Genomic DNA, 6,290 nt, shown 5'->3' with positions numbered 1-6,290 from the left:
CACAAATAAATATCATTTTGTCTTTAGTAGAAGGTCGATGGTAGATATGCTGCGGGCCCCAAAACCTGTACCACCTGGTTCATAGACAACCCCGCGAAAGACAAAGGCGCGCGCCGACAACTGAGTGCAAGACGGAGTTGCGCGTCGAAGAAAATTACAGTTTTTAGGGGCTCCGACGGGGCGTTTTGTTGGGGAGCCCCCCCCAGTTTACTTAATAGAGATCGCGCCGGCGTTGTGGGGGGTTTGGGGGTTTGTAACCCTCCACATTTTACTGTAAACATTTTACTAAAAACAGGGAAAAAGTGAAGTTTTCAGTAAAATGTGGGGGGTTACAACCCCCCAAACCCCCCACAACGCCCCCACAACGCAGCGCGATCTCTATTAAGTAAAGTGGGGGGGGTTCCCCCCTACACCCCCCTACGCCCCCCCTGTCGGAGCCCTAAAAACAGTAATTTTCTGCGGCGCGTGCCTCCGCACTGTGCTCAATTGTCTGCGTGCGCCTTTGGCCCAGCGCGCTTTTGACCTGACACCGTACCACCTTCAGCTTTGAGCAGACTTAGGGCCCCTTTGTGGCAATGTGGCCCGGGGTAATTGCTCTCCTTGCTCCCCCACCCCCCTTTGCAGCCCTGCTTCAGTGCTTTCAAAGTATTATTTCCAGAAAGTACTGTTAGAACATCTAGCCATCTAGTTACTTATGCTGTTGTTAAGGTTTTGCAGCTAATGTACAACACATTACTGTAAAAGAATCCTGGCCTGCAGCGCACAGTGACGCCAAAGTCTGGCGCTGCCTCCACCCACGCTCACTTCTGGGCTTCGGCTTCACTATGTGCCGCTGGCCACCAGGGACCTAGGCGCTGATCTTGGAGGCTGCGTAGCGGCGCCTTCTTTTTTGTAAATATTTTTAAATTGGTTTTAAATGGCGTGCTCAGTTGCTACGTTGTGTAGCACCAATTAAAACTAGTTAGGTGGTGGTAGGATGCCTTCCGCTGCCGAACTTTCAGTGTCCTGATGAGAATCCAGGCCTATGTGCTATTCTTTATATAACGGGTACCTTTTATGGGATCACACTAAGCGTCATATATAGAATTGGGGGGGAGGGGAGGGAGGGGGGTATCTGCCCATAATTTTTCTGTCAGAAGCAATGTGTACTATTATGATTATAGAACATTATGCACAATGTGACACCCCCCTTCGCCCTCTGGAAATTTTGCTTCACTATGTCGGAAAATTACCTGCATTGTAGAACAGCGTCCTGCATTGCGACTGAACAATAATCAAAATCTGCATTTCCACAGGTAAAATACAGGGTCCCCCCCCCCCCTCAGAAATGCCATGTTTCCATATCTTAGTAGTTTTGCTTTGAAGATCAGGTTCAGAGTTTGGTAAAAAAAAAAAAAGGTATCTCTGCATTTTGTACCAGTGGGCAGGGCTGGTCCAACCATTAGACATGCCTAAGCAGTCACCTCGGGCGGCAGCTTCTAGGGGAGCAAAAACAAGCAGGTGCAGTGACAGCAAAAGAATAAGTTCCGACAGCCACAGAAACTCAAAGAACCATCATGGCCCACCTTTACCAGCAAAATAAAGTTTAATATTTTTTTAAAAAAACATGATATTCCATTAGGCATTTTTATAGAATTGTCAAAATCTTGGAGGGGGAAGACAAGGGGCCAGGGACTAGAAATTAATAGGGGTTGTGGGGTGTAAGGCTGAAGGTTCATCTAGGGTGAAGTGAGAGTGTGGCGCAGTGGTTAAAGCTACTACCTCAGCACCCTGAGGTTGTGGGTTCAAACCCATGCTGCTCCTTGTGACCCTGGGCAAGTCACTTAATCCCCCCATTGCCTCAGGTTCATTAATAAATTGTGAGCCCACCAGGACAGACAGGGAAAAATGCTTGAGTACCTAAATAAATTCATGTAAACTGTTCTGAGCTTCCTTGGGAGAACAATATAGAAAACGGAATAAATGTATAGTGGGAAAAGTTTCATTCTCTGATAACCAGAGCTGGTATTGTGACATCATAATGCCTCATTCCATCAATGCCTAAGAGCCAACCTCATCAGTGATGTCACAATGGCTTCATTGTTCTATACTTGCCTCACTTCTACTACATTTTGATTTCTAGAGTGGCACAGTGGTAAAAGCTACAGTCTCAGCACCCTGAAGTTGTGGGTTCAAACCCACACTGCTCCTTGTGACCCTGGGCAAGTCACCTAATCCTCCCATTGCCCCAGGTACATTAGATAGATTGTGAGCCCGCCGGGACAGACAGGATGCTTGAGAACCTGAATAAATTCATGTAAACCGTTCGGAACTCCCCTGGGAAAACGGTATAGAAAATTGAATGAATAAATAAATAAATAAGTGAGGTACGTGGAGGAAATTATATTTGGCACAATTGAGAATTCAATTATACTTGTTGTTTGCTTCTTGGAGTGAAACTTGCCCATAGCAACAAACCTTTTCACTGTGGGTAAAAATATGTATGCTGGGGGTAGCTTATACAGCCATAAACATGGATAAGAGTGTTTAACATGTTCAAGGGGCACTTTAACAGTGAATATAAAGTAGGCATGCTGACACATGAAGGGTCATTTAAGTGGATGCAGGTGGAATATGGATAAAGAGCAGCAGTTTTTGGAAGGGAAACGTTTCCTTTTAAAACTGCCAACTGCACATGTACACAGGCCCTGATTCAAGAAGTAATGCCTAGATCGGCAGCTCCTATTTCCACGTTAAAAATAAATAAATAAATAATTGGCTTAAATGGTGTGATAATTGAAAATTCCATTGAGTCACAAAATGATTAAAAAATGATCAATTAAAGTTTCATTCAATGCGTTTGCTTGAAAAATAGGCATGGCTTGGGGTGCAGAATAGGCACAGTACAACTTAGGCATCAGTAGGCATCTGTGTCAGGCGCTGGTAATTGAAGCCAGGAAAACTCTGGCTTAATATACTGGTTCTTAACATTATGATGCCTTCCAGAATCTAAGTCAAATTAAGCACCGCTGGGTATGATTATATAACAAGTAGTCTAAATCGTACTGTGTTTTGGACCCATGTCCCCCCAGAAATTATGAAAGCAGCTCCATTAGACTTTAAACTATCTTTGCTGAATTATTTAACCAATAACTTAAAAAATGGAAAATTCCTCACTAATAACGGTCATATCATAATAGCCCCAATTCCAAAGAATTGTAAAGAATCATCAGCATTAGTAACCAACTACAGACCAGTAGCATCCATCCCTTTTATTGTACAAATCACGGAAGGATTGGTACATGCCCAATTGATGGAATACCTTGATCAGTTCTCTCTCCTACATGAAACTCAATCTGGTTTCAGACCTTTGTTTAGCACTGAGACAGTAATTGCGGCTATCTTGGATAATTTACGGTTCTTGTTTAGTAAGGGCCTTAATGCCCCGGTCTTGCAATTTGATATGAGCTCTGCCTTTGACTTATTGGACCATGGGAAACTGTTACAATGCTTAGATGCAATTGGTATCAGAGAAGAAGTGTTAGACTGGTTTCGAGGCTTCCTTATGTCCCGCATCCATCAAGTACGTTTTAATTACGATCTCTCTGATACCTGAAGCAATCCATCTGGTGTGCCACAAGGGTCACCATTGTCCCCACTGCTTTTCAATGTCTACATGTCGTCATTAGGTGCACAACTAACCCAGCTGGGAATAAAATTATTTAGCTATGCAGACAACTTTACAATCAGTATCTCATTCGCTACCTCTCTCTCGGAAAACACTCCTAAGGCAACAGAAGTACTAAACTCAATGGAGCAATGGATGACTGAATTCAAACTGAAGCTTAATTCAGAAAAAACAAAAGTTTTTGTAGCTTCGCCACACTCACTTGACACTAAAACATCACTGTGCATCAATAAACGTAGTTATCCCATCCAACCCACTATGAAGATATTGGGTGTAACATTGGACCAGAGTCTAACCATGAAAGAACATTTGGACTCCTTAGTTAGAAAGAGTTTTTTAACTCTCTGGAAGCTTCGGTCCATTAAAGCATATTTTGATGTTTCATCATTTAGAATCCTAGTACAATCCCTTATACCGAGTCAACCAGATTATTGCAATATCGCCTACCTGGCAATTTCCCAGAAGAATATGCGGTGATTACAATTGGTGCAAAATGCGGCAGTCAAGCTAATTTTGGGGTTGAAGAAGTTCGATCATATAACACCTTCCTACCGACTTCTACATTGGCTACCGATGGAGGCACGCGTGAAGTTTAAGTTTGGATGCTCTTGCTTTAAGGCACTATTCGGTTTAGCCCCTAAATATATAACTGACCTCTTCTCTTTCTCAAACAACAGACATAAGAGAAGCTCACACTTGAATTTTGTTTCCCCACTGGTTAAAGGATGCAAATTAAAAAAACACCATCCACATCTTCTCTCACATCAAGCGGCATTATGGGGCAAAGATCTGGAACAATTGCTCACGCATACTACTTATGGGGAATTTAGGAAACACCTAAAAACATACCTGTTCTTTAAGTATTTAGGCAACTAACCTGTACAATCCTACTCCACAATAATTGATCTCTAGTGCTGTTAATAAATAGCTTCTAACCTTGTTAATTCTAATTAATTTGTAACATCTTGTAACCATTGTAAACCACATAGAACTTCACGGTCCTGCGGTATATAAACTGTTATTATTATTATTAAATGATGCCCTAGTTCAGGGATAGGTAATTCCAGTCCTCGAGAGCCGGAGCCAGGTCAGGTTTTCAGGATATCCACAATAAATATGCATGAGATAGATTTGCATTTCAAGGAGGCAGTGCATGCAAATCCATCTCATACATATTCATTGTAGCTATCCTGAAAACCTGACCTGGCTCTGGCTCTCAAGGACCAGAATTGCCTACCCCTACCCTAGTGGTTGAATGACAACTGTGTCGAACTGTGCCATTTATAGAATCAGGCCCACAGTGTTTTGAAAAACAGGACCCAATACAGAGTTTCAAAATACTTTGCAATCATTTAAGCATATAAAGAAACAAAACAAAAGAGAAAAAAGAAAATAAGGTGATACCTTTTTTACTGGGCTATCTCAATGAATCATAAAATGCATTAAGTTAGACCAATAAAAAAGGTATCACCTTATTTCCTTTTTTTTTTGTGTGTGTGTGTGATCTTTGAAAATAGATTAGTATAATGGGCCTTTTTTCCTAGTTAATTCAGAACTTGCATTCAAAATGTCCTCCATCCACCTTAACACATTTACAAGGGGTTTTTTCGGATTTTATATACCGCCTATCAAGGTTATCTAAGCGGTTTTACAATCAGGTACTCAAGCATTTTCCCTATCTGTCCCGGTGGGCTCACAATCTATCTAACGTACCTGGGGCTACAGAGGACTGAGTGACTTGCCCAGGGTCACAAGGAGCAGCGCGGGGTTTGAACCCACAACCCCAGGGTGCTGAGGCTGTAGCTTCAACCACTGCGCCACACACTCCTCCTCCTCCATTGAAGACAAAGTCTTCAATGCCACTGAGCTGTTGGCACGGTGAATTCTGGAGTTTTATTAATTTGTGAGCTCGAATTTCAGGCAGAAGTTGGGTTAATTTGAAAAATGTTGGGGGTCCTGTTTTTTTTTTTGTCCGGACACTGTGTATTATACATGTCAGGCACACATATTTATACCTCCTTTGGAAGAGGCATAATTACATGGGAATTTCTGTTGAGAATTACATGTTTACTTTCCAGTTTGTAAACACCGAACCGTGTCCATCTGTGCTTTGGAGAACAGATACTTAAAATATTGAAAAATATGCATAGGATCACTGCTGAGCAGTGGCGTACCAAGGGGGGTGCGGTCTGCCCTGGGTGCAAGCCATGACAGGGGGTGTTCCCGGCCTTGGAGTCATGGTCCAGGAACTTCCCTTCACACGGCCTGGCCCCAAGACTTTGGGTAGGCCCTGTGGCCCAGCATGTTCCCAGCCTTCTCTCCTGTCCAGTCCATGAAGCTGAAAAAACTGCCGGCCTCGGCAGTGATTCAGCTGCATCGCCCATGGCTCCCCTTCTTGCTTTCCACGTCTGCCAATGACGCAACTTCCTGTTTCCTCCCGGGTGGATCGCGGCAGAGGCAGATGGAAAGCAGGAAGGGGAGTCGGGGGCGACATAGCTGAATCACTGCCAAGGTTGGCAGTTTTTTCAGCTTCACGGAACGTAAAGGGCCATTGGACCGGATAGGAGAGAAGGCTGGGAACATGCTGGGCCACGAGGACTACCCAGAGACTTGGGACCGGGCT

This window comes from Geotrypetes seraphini, chromosome 13 (assembly GCF_902459505.1).
Source record: "Geotrypetes seraphini chromosome 13, aGeoSer1.1, whole genome shotgun sequence".
NCBI lineage: Eukaryota > Metazoa > Chordata > Amphibia > Gymnophiona > Dermophiidae > Geotrypetes > Geotrypetes seraphini.
The sequence above is the reverse complement of the archived record's forward strand: the minus strand, read 5'-3'. Positions refer to the sequence as shown.